The sequence below is a fragment of the Halichoerus grypus genome, chromosome 6 (assembly GCF_964656455.1).
Source record: "Halichoerus grypus chromosome 6, mHalGry1.hap1.1, whole genome shotgun sequence".
NCBI classification, from domain to species: Eukaryota; Metazoa; Chordata; class Mammalia; order Carnivora; family Phocidae; genus Halichoerus; species Halichoerus grypus.
The window spans coordinates 45,438,253-45,453,960 of NC_135717.1; the positions used below are offsets into that span (position 1 = coordinate 45,438,253).

Here is a 15,708-nt window from a genome sequence, read left to right on the forward strand (position 1 = left end):
CAGACTATGTGAATGTGAGGAGATGGGGGAATGAGGATGGGTGCCTTTGGGACCTAAGAACATCTGGGTTTTGTTTTTGTTGTATAAGTTGTCCCAGCCATTCTTAGGTATAGCCAGAACTTAACCATTAAGTTAGAATGTGACATTCTTAAAGTTGTCCCTCTCCCCAAAAACGTGCCCTGAAATGGATACTCTGCCAACTCTCCCAGCCCTGTGTTTTGCATGGCCTTTCATCTAAATATAATAGTTATTATGTAATATGCTAAATATGATCAGTTTGTATTGTCTTTTGAGGCCTGTTGCTGGGAGCCATTACTTTATTTACCTCTGTACTTCAGTCACCTTGCCACATGGCCTGACACATAATAGGTGCTCAGTAAATATTTAATGAACAGATAAAGTAGTATAGATCATATGAATCAAGACTTTGGACTTAGGTAAACATATAACATGAGCATTGTGTTACATATTTTGATTTTGGATATCTTACATTAAGAATTTAATACTGATGTTAAGGATTTGTCATGTAGGGGATCATTGGCTATTTTGTTGTGAAGTTGTGGTTGCTTATTAAATTTGTCTCTAAGTAAAATTTTAGCACTATCTTTTATCAGGTTGCCTTACTACTATATTATGTATAAAATTATTCATTTTAAAAGGAACACAGTATTTGTTTTCCAAAGGTGTTTCTCAGCTCTGTTTGTTAGCAACCATAACCTTGCCCTTTTCTTCTGATAGTGAAGAGTCCAAAGTGACTTTTTACTTTGTTAATGTAAAATAATCTGGGATGAGTTAAGACTGAGTCATATTTTTATGACCAAAGTGTTCTTTAACTCTGTTAGTGATCAAAACACAAACCAGAACACTTCATATATATATACCAGAACACTTCAAAAGAAATGTGTATGTTTATGTATATATATATATATATGGTTCATTCTTTTTCAGAATGTTCAGATTTAGGGACTTCATTTTCTTATAAGTTAAATAGTATATTGAAGGGTTATACTTTGAGTATTGGTGTACTATGTAAATTTTAGATTAAACATAATAAGTTATGTATATTATTCCTAATAAATTATATTAAAAACATTTGTGGGCACCTGGGTGGCTCAGTCGTTAAGCATCTGCCTTCGGCTCAGGTCGTGATCCCGGGGTCCTGGGATCGAGGCCCGCATCGGGCTCCCTGCTCCGCGGGAAACCTGCTTCTCCCTCTCCCACTCCCCCGGCTTGTGTTCCCTCTCTCGCTCTCTCTCTCTCTGTCAAATAAATAAATTTAAAAAAAAATTAAAAAAAAAAACATTTGTGGTTGGGATTACAATAGTCTCGTCAGTTCCTGGATTAATAAAATCTCACTTTTGACAAACCCACCTCTTAGACCATGACAGGTAATTGGTAATTTTTCTGAGGCACAGATTTGAATAATTTGAAGCTAGCTGGCATGCTAAAGCTAGTGGCTTAACTTAGTATTTTTTTTAAAGATTTATTTATTTGAGAGAGAGAGGGAGAAGAGGCAGAGGGAGAAAGTCTTCAAGCAGACTCTACACTGAGTAGGGAGCCTGACTCGGGGAGAAGCTTGACTCAGGGTCACAACCCTGAGATCATGACCTGAGCAGAAACCAAGAGTTGGAGTCTTAACCCACTGTGCCAGCCAGGCACCCCTAGTGGCTTAACTTATGAATAAGGCTAACTTACTGCCCCCCATCTTGCATTTTGATATAACTTATGATCTCTACTGGTTGCCCTATAACATAACATAATAAAACATTGTTTCTCTGTGACATAGGTCCAAAAAATGAAGCCAACTGCTGGTACAGGTGATGAAAGTTAAGAGGAACAGAGAATAGATAGAAGAAAATGGTTCTTCTTAGCCAAAAACATAAAAGTTAAACATAAAACAATTATTCCTGATAATGCTCTGAGAAGCTATTGAAGTATCCAGTGCTATTTATCCTGAAGGTTAATCATTCCTAGACCTTCTGTGAATCATTCCTGGCTGCCTGTGCATGTAAATGCTTGTGTCTGCTTTTTAATTATAAAAGTAATACAAGAATGCATTGCCTTTGTTCAAAATTAAACTTTTTTTTTAAGTTTCCTTGTATCGCCTAGTCCTCTGAAGTAACTAGTTACTATTTGATGTGTTCTAGGTTCCTTTCTGTTTGTTTACATACTTTCACACAGTGTGTTTAGTAATGGTGACCTATATATGATCATACTGTACATGTGCTACAGCTCACTTTTTTTCTCTTTATCTCTTATCAATACCATATAAGGCTACCTCATTCTTTTTTGGTTGCCATATCATATTCCATAGTATAAAGTACCATAATCTACTTAACCAGTCCTTGAAGAATGGCCCTTTAATATATTTCCCATTTTTTCACATTAAGAAAAATGCTGCAGTGTGTCTTCTCCTTCCATACAGAGGAACCATTGTTATGTCTCTAATACTGATATCAAGGAGTGGAAATGCTGGGTTGCAAGTTTCAGTTTTGATAATATTGTTCACTTACCTTCCAGTAGTTTGACAAATTTATATTTCTTCATCAATTTATGATAACATATCTCTACATTCTTCTCAACCCTGAATTTTTTTAATCTTTTAAATTTTTGCCAATTGTGATAGACAATCAGACAGAAAATTAATAAGGGAATAGAGGACTTGAACACCACCATAAACCAATTGGACCTAACACACATCTACAGAAAACTCTATCCAGTAAGAGCAGAATATACATTTTTCTCAAGTGCACATAGAACATTCTCCAGAATAGATCATATAAAGCCTTAATCAATTTGAAAATATTGAAATTATACAAAGTATTTTTGCAGTCACAGTGGAATGAAACTAGAAATAATAGAAGGAAAACTGAAAAATTTACAACTCTGTAGAAAATAACACAGTATTGAACAACCAGTGGGTCAAAGAAGAAATCACAAAGAAAATTAGAAAATACTTTGAGGAAAATGAAAATGAAAACAGAACATACCAAACTAGTGGGATGCAGCAAAAAACTAAAAGGGAAATTTATAGCTATAAACTCTTACATTAAAAAGGAGAAAGATCTTGGGGCAACCTAGGTGGCTCAGTTGGTTAAGCATCCAACTCTAGATTTTGGCTCAGGTCATGATCTCAGGGTTGTGAGATCAAGCTCTGCATCAGACTCTATACTGGGCTTGGAGCCTGCTTAAGATTCTCTCTCTCTCCCTCTCCCCCAAACTCCTGCTTATGTGCTCGCTCACTCTCTCTCAAAAAAAAAAAAAAAAGGAGATCTCAAATCAGCAACCTAACTTCACACTTTAAGGAACTAGAAAAAGACGAACAAGCTACATTCAAAGCTAGCAGAAGGAAGGAAATAATAAAGATTAGAGTGGGTTTTAATTAAAAAGGGAATAGAACAACAGAGGAAAATCATTGAAACTAAAATATGGTTCTTTGTAAAGGTAAAACCAACAAATCTTTAGGTAAATTGACTAAGGAAAAAAAAGAGAAGACTCAGATTACTGAAGTCAGAAATGAAAGTGGAGACATTGCTACCAATTTACAGAAATAAAAAGGATTGTAAGAGAGAACTATGAACAATTTTACGCTATCAGATTGTATAACCTAGATGAAGAGGACAGGTTCCTTGAAACCTACCAAGACTGAATCACAGAGATAATCTGAATAGACCTATGACTATGAAAGAGATTGAATGAGTAATCAAAACACCTCCCATGAAAGAGAAGCCATGGACCAGATGGCTTCATTGGGGAAATCTACCAAACATTTAAAGGAGAATTAATACCAGTCCTTCTCAAATTCTTACAAAACATTAAAGAGGAGGGAACAATTCTTAACTCCCTCTGTGAGGCCAGCAATACCCTGATACCAAAGCCAAAGATACTACAAGAAAAGAACTCTACAGACCAATATCCTTTATAAGAATTGATGTACAAATCTTCAAGAAGATACCAGCAAAGTGGATTCAGCATATTAATAGGATTGTATACTAAGACCAAGTGAGATTGATTCCTGGCATGCAAGGATGGTTCAACAAATGAAAACCAACCAGTGTAATAACTCCACATTAACAGAATTGAGGAGAAAACCTCATGATCATTTCAATTGATGCAGAAAAAGCATTAAACAAAATCCAACACCCTTTCATGATTAAAAAAAAAACAACGGGGCGCCTGGGTGGCTCAGTCGTTAAGCATCTGCCTTCAGCTCAGGTCATGATCTCCAGGTCCTGGGATCGAGCCCCGCATCAGGCTCCCTGCTCAGCGGGGAGTCTGCTTCTCCCTCTCCGTCTGCCTCTCCCCACTGCTCCTCCTCTCTCTCTCTCTCTCTGTATCTCTCTGTCTCAAATGAATAAATTAAAAAAAAAAAAAATTTCTAAAAAAAAAACAAACTAGGAATAGAAAGAATTACTTCCTCATGGATAAACAAGATGTGATACATACATACAATGGGATATTCAACTTTAAAGAATTGAATTCTGATACATGCTACAACATGGATGAACCCTGAAAACATTATGCTAAACAAAATAAGCCAGACAGAAAAGGACAAATGTTGTATAAGTTTGTTTATATGAAGTACCTAGAATAGTCAAATTCAGAGAGGTAGAACATAGAATAGTGGTTACCAGGGGCTTGGGAGAAGGGAAATGGGGAGTTACAGTCTAATGTGCACAGGGTTTCTATTTAGGAAGAAAGAGAATAAAAGGAGGCGATGGTGGTGATGGTTGCACAATAATGTGAGTGTACTTAATGCTTCTGAGCCCTGCCTACTGTACGGTACCCTTAAAAATGGTTAAAATTGGTGGCGCTTGGGTGGCTCAGTCGGTTAAACGTCTGTCTTCAGCTCAGGTCATGATCCCAGGGTCCTGGGATCCAGCCCCTTGTCCAGCTCCTTCTCCCTCTGCCCCTCCCCCCACTCATATTCTCTCCCACCCACTCTCTCTCAAGTAAATATTTTTTAAAAATGGTTAAAATGGTAAATTTTATGTGTATTTCATCACAATTTTTTAAATGTGAGAAAAAAGGGAAAAATAACTTGACTTCTTTATGTTGTATGGATATTAGCCTCTGATTTATCATGTATGTTGCAGGGTTTGGGTTTTTTTTTTTTTTAGTCTCTTGTTTTTTGTTTTTTGATGGGATCGTTTATTTAATATTTTTATAGTTTGAGAGTTTTTGTTAAATTTTCTATTCATCGTGTTTGGCATTTTTTTTTGAACCCTCTAATTCTAAAGAATTATATATATTTCAGAAATGCCTTGGAAATCTCAGTTTTAGATTATTTTCATCCTCTTATTCTCTAGTTGTTACTTCTAGAACTCAGAAAGATTTCACAAAATCTGGAATTATTTTATATGTTTATTAACTCTTTTTTATTCTTTCCATATCTTTAATCTTCTATGCTATTCTTTGGGAGAATTCCTCAACTTCATTTTCTAGCTTGTTAATTACTTATTAGTGACTATTTTGCTAGTTAGCCTATTTACATTTCTATTTAGGCAATAAATAAAATTTTGACAATTTTTTTATTTCCAAGATCTCTCATTTTTTGTTTTGTTTTCCCATAATAGTCTTTATTTTCATTAATGTATTTTCCTCTATTACCCTTCTGGGGATATTACTTCTATTTCTTTTTTTTTTTTAAGATTTTATTTATTTATGTATTAGAGAGCGAGAGAGAGAGAAACAGCATGAGAGGGGAGAAGGTCAGAGGGAGAAGCAGGCTCGCCGCTGAGCTGGGAGCCCGATGTGGGACTCGATCCCAGGACTCCAGGATCATGACCTGAGCCAAAGGCAGTCGCTTAACCAACTGAGCCACCCAGGCGCCCTACTTCTATTTCTTTTAACATATCCTTCTGTTTGCTCTGTTAACTAATATAAAATAAACCATAAATCAAATGAAATTATGCTAGGGCCAGTAAAGTTTGTTCAGAAGTTGCAGACTTTTGGACTTAACCAGTTGTGTGTTACTACTTGTGTTACTTTGTGTAAATTATACAACCATTCTAAGCCTCTGTTTTCTGTATTTAATGATAAAATGTTAATCTCAGATTTGATTCATAGCCCTTTTTCTCCACTCAGCATATTCAGTCTTCATTCATTCATTCATTCTTACATTATTGAACTCCTTCTAGACAGTCAGAGAACAAAACATAGTCTTTGCCCTCATGAAGCTTACATTCTAGTGGAGGCATTCTGTCTGCAGGTAATACCTGTCTGTAACCCTAGAAATTTGTAGAAGAGACATGTATTCGGTTTATTGCATGCATCTCCTTCCCACCTTTTTGAGACCCAGACTCCTCGAAGGGAGAAAGGAGAAATAGGATCGAGTCTCTTTACCTTACTGGATGAGATTACAGTCCTTTTCATTTTGGTTTGTAACTTCTGTTCTATTTCATCTTCTATGGGATCAGTGAGAATGAGTAATGGCTCCATCAAATCCTGCTAATTTGGGATCCATTCCTGTGAAACTCCCCAAGGTATTGATAGCCCATTGCAAGATTAGCCACATCTTTTGGATGCCCTCTAGGAAGTAGCATACCATGCGCCCTTCCAATACATGCTGTTCCTTCCCCACCTGGATGCAACCATCCCAGCAAGACCATGCCCTCAATCTCACCTCTATTCTTTGTACTAGAGGAGCCAGAAATTCATATGGGGTCAGTGCCATGTTGGCCCTATCTCCTCTTGAAAGTCCCTAAGGGAAAGAAAGCTTGGAGAGAAGAGAGAATAGTCTATTTCCAGGAAAACTACAGGCCCATACCAACAGCTTTGTTTCTCATTCCATTTCTGATGAAGTGGAAATGGCTGTAGTGGGCATGAATGGTTCATTCCCTGATCAGGCTCTAATGAGTAAATCCTGCAGGGAAGCCATAACTGAAACACATTCTACTCCTCCACCACCCATAATAGGTTCCTCTTACCCTGAGCTGGTGGCTGGTGCCACTTGCTTATGCCTCCTCAAATTAGAAATATGGATGTCTTGGGGCACCTGGGTGACTCAGTTAAGCGTCTGACTTCGGCTCAGGTCATGATCTTGGGATCCTGGGATTGAGCCCCATATTGGGCTCCCTGCTTAGTGGGGAGTCTGCTTCTCCCTCTCCTTCTGCCCCTCCCCCCCACTCGTGTTCTCTCTCACTCAAATAAAGTCTTTAAAAAAAAAAAAAGAACGAAAGAAAGAAAGAAATTTGGGTGTCTTAGTCTGGTTTTCCCCCAGAATGTAGAACCTGAGGCAAGGCTTGTATGTAGATATTTTTTCTGGGGAAATAAGGGACTAGGAAAAGGAGGAAAAGTATGTTCCAGGGCAAGTTGTTGACTTGGCAGCTGGGCCTCTGAGGAGTCCTATAGAGCATCCTCACAGGCAGAGGAGGAGCAGTTTCCTCTACTGGCCCCATCCCCTGTTGGTCCAGATTCCCTGTAGGATATATATACCCTCATATTTGTAGGTTGTACATTCAAGAAGCCCTAGGGCAGAAAGAGTGATTTGTAGTGCAACTAATCAAAGGGTAGCGGTAGGGAATGTGAGGAGGAGGAGGATACAAATGCTGTTTGATACTGTACACTCACTGTAGAGATGTGCTCATATACTCCTTTAAATCCCACCTGTCACAGAGGCCTCTGCGTCGTGGCCAGCTGCCATCTCTGCCCGTTCTGACACAGAGGAACAAGCCACGCTGTCTGCTGCTACCCAGAGCCATAACTGATGAACATCTTCCTCCTCTACCACTGGAATAGATTTCCTTCACCCTTGGCCACCACTTCAGTGGGTCTGAGTTACTTGCCCCACCTTTGTCCTTGAGGGGTCTGAGCCCCTAGTTTGTTTACCTTTTTTGAGTCTTGGTGACTACAGAGTCAGGTTGTACCTGGGAAACACCACATCTGGGAGTGATGATGAGAGGGACCAATTCTAACACCCCTTGATTCTTAGGACCAAGTATGATGGCTGTTGAGGACAAAGCATCATATATAGGCTGTTTCACATGTATCACATTCTGAAGGACGGTGTTCCAACACTGCAGAATTTTAACCACGAGCTGCTGCAATAGCTACATCTTCAATAAACAATGCCATCATTCTGTTAAGCTGTCTGTTTCTGGATAATGGGGAATATGGAAGAACCAGTGGATCAAGTGATTATCTTTCCATTGTTGTAACTCCTTTGCTATAAAATGGGTTCTGAAGTCTGAGGTAGTGTTATGTAGTTGTGTAGGATCTCATGCAAGTAGAGCAGGCACTGTGCAAGCCTTGAGATGATGGTGCTGGCAGGGGCCCTGAAGATCGAGAAGGAAATTCAGCGTCCAATGGAGATGGCCACTGTAGCAGGGGTGAATCACTGCCCACTGTAGAAGTAGGGTCTGATGTAATCAACTGGCCACCAAGTCTGCCCAGGGAATGGGACTATATGGCCGGATTTCAACATCATTTCTCAACTCCTGGCAGGTGCGGCATTCATCAGTGGCAGTGGTTAGGTCAGTCTTGGTAAAAGAGGGCCCCTGCTGGGGGACCCACACATACCCTTCATACCTGTGCTACAGCCACTCTTTGTGGGGCTCTTCCAGAAGTGCTGTGGTGATTTAGGAGAGAGACTTGTCGATATGCACAGGATAAATCATTGTTTTTACCTAGTGCCTCTGAGGCACTAGTACCTTTGTACTCTTGATAACAGGAGACAAAGATCCTCCCACGTTGTACACAAACCATACGTCCATTTATATGCCTCTTTTCCAAAAATCCTCTCAGCCTCTTTTTTTTTTTTAAATCTTGCTCCTTCCAAGCCCCTGAGCAGTTAGCCAAGCTATTCATCACTTCTCAGGAGCCTGTATATATCTGTACTTCATGCCCTTTCTCCCTCTGTATAAATTGGATGACTGCCTGCAGCTCTGCCTGCTGGAATTGTTTCCCTGTACCACTCTCCTTTAGGATTATCCCTAAATGGCACTGCAGTACAGTAGGGGGGTCCACAATAGTGCTCATAACAACAGATGAAGCTAATCTACCCAGGAATTAGGGCAAGTTTTTCTCCTCTATCAGTTGGTTACCAAGAACCACCCCCACTCCCACCACCAAATGAAGAATTGAAGGGCTACTATCAGAGTCCTGGGACAGTTGGGGACATCTCTTTATGTAATTTACTTATGCCCTTTGGTCTTATTCAGGCCGAATTCCAAATAGACCATTTCCATCATATAATAGGTTGCCACTGTACCTGCCCAAACTTGTGACTTGGCAGGCTTGACCCTGTTCATTTTGGACAGCTCTGATTGCATTAGTCACATGATGTCCCGTGGGCAGGTCCTCAGTCTTCAGTAGGGCTGCTATAGCTATAGCCGGGTTCCTTCCAGAAATCAGCAGGCTGTTTCCTGCCATGGAAAGCATAGCTTAGCTTCAGAACCCTAGGGACCTGCATTGCAATTCTTTTCCTGGCTTTGCCAGAGACATCACACGGCCTCTTTGTCTACCATAGAGACCTTTAGCTTTAGCAAATATGCTAGGTCACATGGTCTGAGCAGTATGACAGCTTGCACCACAGCCTAGACCTGCTACAGAGACTTCTGCTCTGGATTCCACTCAAAACTGTGCATTTGAGATGACTCCATTAATGGGTCAGAGCAGAATTTCCAAATACAGGTAAAGTCCTACCTAGTGCTGTGCCCCTTCTAGTGCTAGGGAATGCAGGTACAACAACTTGTTCTTTACCTTGGAGGAGAGATCTCAGAAAGCGTCAGGCCATTGGACCTATTAAAACTTTTCTAATGTGGCAGCCCCAGAATTTTCATGGCATACATTTGACTTCCTAGGGTGTCCAGAATACTTGCCATTTCCTGCTCACCAAGTCCTGTTTGACTGATGTCATCAGTTTACTGGACTAACATGATGTTCTGTGGATCGCAACATCCTTTAGGACTCTGACAGAACAGAAAAGTTAACAGCCTCAGGATATGAGATAGAAAGTGCTGTCCTTCCCACAGTAAAAGCTAACTACTTTTGATCTTCTTCACTAATGGGAATTGAAAAGAACACACAGACCAGATCAATAGCCATATACCAAATGCTAGAGGATGTCTTGATCTGTTCCAATAAAGGATCTACATCTTGCCCAATAGCTGAGATTAAGCCTACCACTTGAGTTAAGTTGACAGTAGTCCACTGTTAGCCATCACAGTCCATCTCATTGTAGGAGGCCTACAGATTAATTGAATGGAAATGGGGTGGAGACTATCACTCCTGCCTCCTGTAATTTTGATGACTATCTCTGCATTTTCCTTTGGTGTGCAATATTGCTTCTATTTATTATCCTGGCTCCAGTGTAGGGGCTAGAATTTCAGGGGCTCCCACTTGGCCCTTGCTGCCATAATGACTCTGAGAACATTATGAAAGTTACCAGCTGCTTTTTCAAAGCTTTTAAAGCAATTAACAGAAGCCAGCCAACTCTATAACCTTTGCAGTTGCTATCAACCCCCTATGTTGTTCATGTGCCACAACCGCTGTATGAGCCATTGCTTCACTCCATCTGTACCGCCAGTAACTATAGACTTTACACCATTTTTCCAATGAGGGACCCAGTTCCAGAATCTCATTCTGTGTGTCTATAGTCTCCAGGGCCAAGCTCAGTTTCAGTGTCCTAGCCAGGTTCCTTCCAGAAATCAGCCTGAGACGTGAGCTCATTGACAGTCTGTTTTGAGGTATGGTCCCAGGGAATGGGGAATTGAAACAGAAGGAGGCAGCTAATACCAAGTGTCTGCATTTAAGCTGGTCACCACTGGGCAACTGAGGCTTATTTTTGCTGGAACCTTCTGAAGAGCCATGTAAGATATACCGCAGAATTGTCTTGTGAAGGGACTGAAGAGGGAGCTTTTATCCACCAGCCCCTGTGCTCCATTAGTCAATGGCTACCCCATGGAGTGTTTATTTCTCACACTACCAGGTACCTGTGTAAATGCCACATTCCAGTATTCAAGAAGCCCAGAGTGGAAAGCAAGAGCGACCTAGTACAGCTGGTTGCTGGAGCAATGACTGAAGTAAAAATGGGCTGAGGAAACAGGAGGCTGGGCACAGGACACAGGACCATTTGTCTTCAGGTTTGGGCCTTAGCTGAGTTTCAGGGGCAAACGAGGAAAATCCCACTCAACATCCTGTTATACAAGCCTAAGCGATCTTATATTACACTGGAAGTTACTTGCTATCCTATGTACTTGAGATAAAAGTCACCACTAATAGTACCAATACCCCATTTTATTTGCTGTTTGTATTATTATTGCAAAAAGAACCATGGTTTTGTTAATATCAAACTTATTAGCCTGTCAGGTATTCTGTTTATAGTCTTGCTAATAGTATAAAGATCCGAATTGATCTTTCTCCAAACCAAGCTCTTAGTAAAGCTTGGAGATAGTCAAATGTTTAATCCAGATGATTTTTTAAAATTCAAATCTACACATAACTTCATTACCAACTTCTTTCATATTCATTTAGTCCAAATGTAACTGCCTTTTTGTTCTAAGATTTATTTATTTATGGTGGGGAAGGGGGTGAAGACTCCCCACTGAGCCCCGCTGAGCACAGAGCCAGCGGGGCTCCATCTCCCAACCAGGAGATCATGACCTGAGCCGGAACCAAGAATCGGACACTTAACCCACTGAGCCACCCAGGTACCCCACCTTTTTGTTGTTTTTAACTAGTTACTAAATAAATTTGGAACTCTGGTGTTTTAGAAGTTTCATTTTGTTCATATTTGAATCAGTGCTTTTTTAGTAAGATTTAAAATTCTCTTTTAAACTGAGCTATTTTTAGTGAGATACATAGTAGTTATTTGTAATCTTAAATTCTAGAGGTTTTTTTTTTTTTTTAAGATTTATTCATTTATTTGAGAACACAGGCAGGGAGGAGGGGCAGAGGGAGAGGGCGAGGGAGAAGCAGACCCCCCACTGAGCAGGGAGCCAAGCTGAAGGCAGACAGATAATGGACTGAGCCACCCAGGCACCCCAAATTCTAGAGTCTTAAAGTAGAACATAGTTTTCTTGTATATAGAAGAAGCCCTTAAAATACTTCTTGTGAACTGTGGCAACTTTTCATACACTTACATGATTTTTAAACATGTTTAATTTAGTAATAGAAAACATGAGAGCTACACAAGGGCTGAAGAAACAGATTGTATTGTTATCCATATTTCTCTGCAGATTAAGATTGTTTATGTAGTCATCTACATAAGGTCCTTATAAACAAAATTACAAAGCTGAGAAAAAGCAGGTTGGCAGTTGCATTTCACAATATTACCTGCAGAGGGCAGCAGAGAGCTTAGATTTTGTTCTCTCTTTCCCGTAATAGGGCTTTCCTTGCCTAATTTCCAGTTGCTTATGATTCCAGACAAAAGTAAATAAAAACAAATAATATCCAGACCAGAAAAAGTAATGATTATTCTTTAGCTCTAGTTTGTCTAAATTCCAGAATTCTGATTTCACCTTAAAAGGAGGAAAAAAGGTTAGTAGCCTTCCTCTATAGAAGGGAAGCAATGTTCTCTTTATCATCTTTGTATTTTAGGAAAGAAAGCATTGAAGACTCCATACAAGCAGAAGAACAGAGGTTATAACTATAACTGGTCTTTGGAAACCCATATTTTCCCCAAATCTGGTATCTTTTACAGAGCTTTATTATTATTCCTAGAAAACTCAGTTTTTAAGTTTATAAATTCTAGATTTTCTACACAAAGAAAAGATACTTAACCAATCTGTGCTTCAGTTATACGATTTGTAATATTTATAAGTCATGCTCTAATAAGCTGTGAATAACATTAAGCAATTGAATTAGGATCTCCTCTAAAACTGAAGCAGCAGGAACTATTTTATTATCTTTTTACTTAACTGCCTTGTTATAAAAAGGCTATAAGGCAAATAATCTCTCAACTTTTTTATGATTTCCTTCTCTGTAAAGTGTTCCCATTTATTTCACAAACACTAGCTGGGACCAGGAGACCCAACTCACAGAAGGCCAGCCTGCAGCAGCTGTGCACCAAGTGTGCACTGAACATGCTAACGGCAGTGCATTTTCTGTCTCACCTGGGGGGTGTGCTCTAACAGGAGTTGGTAGACTAGACTCAAGCCTGTCCAGCCACTGATTAACTCTGCAGCTTTGGACTTGTTTCTTACACTGTCTGAGTCCCAGCTTCCTCCATCTGTAAGATGGTCCTAATAACACATACTTCACAAAGCTGGCTAAGTAACACGCATGAGGCTCCTAGCACAGGGTAAGGACACAAATTTTCCTTTTCTTTTTTCACTGATGTTCTTCAGTTTCCTCCTAAGAAAACAGAGGAGGATGAGTTAATGATCTCAAAGGACCTGTTTAGCCCTCTGATTTTATGGAGCATTGTTGGTGTCAAGATCCTTTCAGGCTTATCACTCAGGGTGCTCATTGAACATCCTGTGTTCATTGTTGCTTTTTTAGATGCTATCTACAGTTGTCTAAATTATATTTGGACCACAACCCTGAACGTTCAAAATGAAACGAAGATTTTAGGGTTGGTGAGTTGGGATTTTTGTGCTATGACTCTCACCATTAAACCCTATGTGGCTCCTGTAGGCTTTCAGCTTTTACATTTATAAGACTTGTCCCTCTACCTCTTGGGCCCTCAGCTAAAGGAGAGAAATGAGAGAAATCCCTTCTCCTTGGCCTTACCTCTTTCAGAACTAAATAGAAAAACAGTGGAAAGAGATAGAGATGTCAGGTAACAGACCCATGAGATCACCCTAGCAGCTTCTTCCCTACTCTCCCTGAGTGTAAGGCCTGTATTCCCTTATGAAGCTCAGTGGCCATCAAGTATTGGCCTCACTTGCACCATTTTGAACCAATGAAACTAAACCAGTCTCCTGGGTTCTAGCCTCACCTCTTTTTGAGGGCTTAGCAGGTCAGTGTTCTTATCTGTAAATTAAGGAACTGGCTCCAATGATCTCTAAGGTACTTCCACTTTACTGCTGTATATTCTGCACATAGTCAGCCATCCTTAAGGCCAAACATATCCACATATGTGTGATCAGGTGTGGTCAGCTCATAAAGGATAGATGATGAGATATAACCAATCACCATTATTTTTTTTTAAAAAGTCTCAGAGCAGTTGGGGTGCCTGGGTGGCTCAGTCGGTTAAGTGTCTGCCTTCGGCTCAGGTCATGATCCCAGAGTCCTGGGATCGAGCCCTACATCGGGCTCCAGGGGAGTTTGCTTCTCCCTCTCCATCCCTCCCCGCTTGTGCACGCGCTCTCTCGCTCGCTCTCTCACTCTCACTCTGTCTCTCAAATAAATAAATAAAATCTTAAAAAAAAAAAAAAAAACAAGTCTCAGAGCAAAAAGATTAATTAGCATCATCTTGAATACAAAATACATTGGTATTTATAGAGAAGCAGCATTGACACTTCCTGTAAGAAGTTACACTGTCCTGCAAACCTTAGTAAATTGTTTTGTAGATTATTTGTCATTTTAAATAGTCTGTGCTATTTATTCTGCTCTATTCACTCTTCAGCCTCCTTAGTTTATCTTCTGTCTTTATTCCACTGAACTAGCACACTCCAGGTCCTCATTAAACTTGTAATCACTAAGTCCATGCATCTTTTCTTGCCCTTCTTAATCTTTTTGCTGTAATTAACACCTTTTCTTCCCTGACATCTTGCTATGTTTCTTTTCTGCTGACTATTCCTTTTGCAAAAATCTTTCTCCCTTGGCATCTCTCCAAAGTTAGATCCTTGGACCCTTGTTCTTTTTGTCCAGATTTTCTCCCCCAAGCATCTCATTCACTCCTAGTTTCCACTCTGATCCCCATGTATATGACTCCCCAGTCTAAATCTGCCCTCTGGCTTCTTTCAAGTCCTTGTCCAGCATCTCCAAGTTCTAGCTCAGTATTTTCATTTTCATGTTCTTCCACCACCTCAGTAGATCTAAAAATGAAACTCAGAAGTCTCTTTCAAAGCTCATTCTTCCTTATTTCTTTATATGTATTAACAGTTACCTCTCCTAACTTTAAAATTGTAGGTATCTTTGACTTCTCAGTGTGTTGCCCCTTGCATATATCCTTTTCCTTTCCCACTGACCCTACCTTAGGCCAACTTCTTGATAACTGATTGTGATTTTTGCATTATATTCCCAGTCATCTTTCAAACCATCTGATAGATCAGCTTACAACATAACTTCTGTTATCTCTCATGGGCTCAATAAAATCCTCTGCTCATCTGTCTACCCACAGCCCATGACCACAGTCTGTGAGCTTACTCCTTCATGCTCTTCTGGGAAATCCTTGCAGTTTTCCCTTACTTGGGCCTATGAAGAACATAACATGGCCTTCCGGGCACCACTCAAATAACATCTTACAATGTCTTCTCTAGCATCTTTTCCAGCCCCATCTCTGCTCAGAAGACTGCTAGAAGCTGCTTCTCCTCCTGAACTCCTGTGGCACTTACTAGCTAGCTGTACAACTTGGGAATTTTCAAAAGCTGTCTTTTATGAGTTATCTCTCTGTGTAGCCTCCTTTTACATAATGGTCTATTAGCACTTTAGGAGCAAATATGAAATCTATTTATTATATCATCCACAGTATCTAGAATAGTGCCTCCTACATAGATTTTTCAGATTTCTCTGATCCTAATAAATCCTGAGAATAGAAATTTTTTTGCAAATTATTGGCATCATATCATTCATAGTAGTATATAGTGAAGATAAATCCTA

General features: G+C 39.9%; 1 protein-coding gene across 1 annotated transcript in view; it reads left to right on the top strand.

Annotated features, from left to right (window-relative positions):
- Positions 1-15,708, top strand: part of NET1 (neuroepithelial cell transforming 1) — a 62,955-nt gene that overhangs the window by 32,428 nt on the left and 14,819 nt on the right. The window lies entirely within an intron of this gene.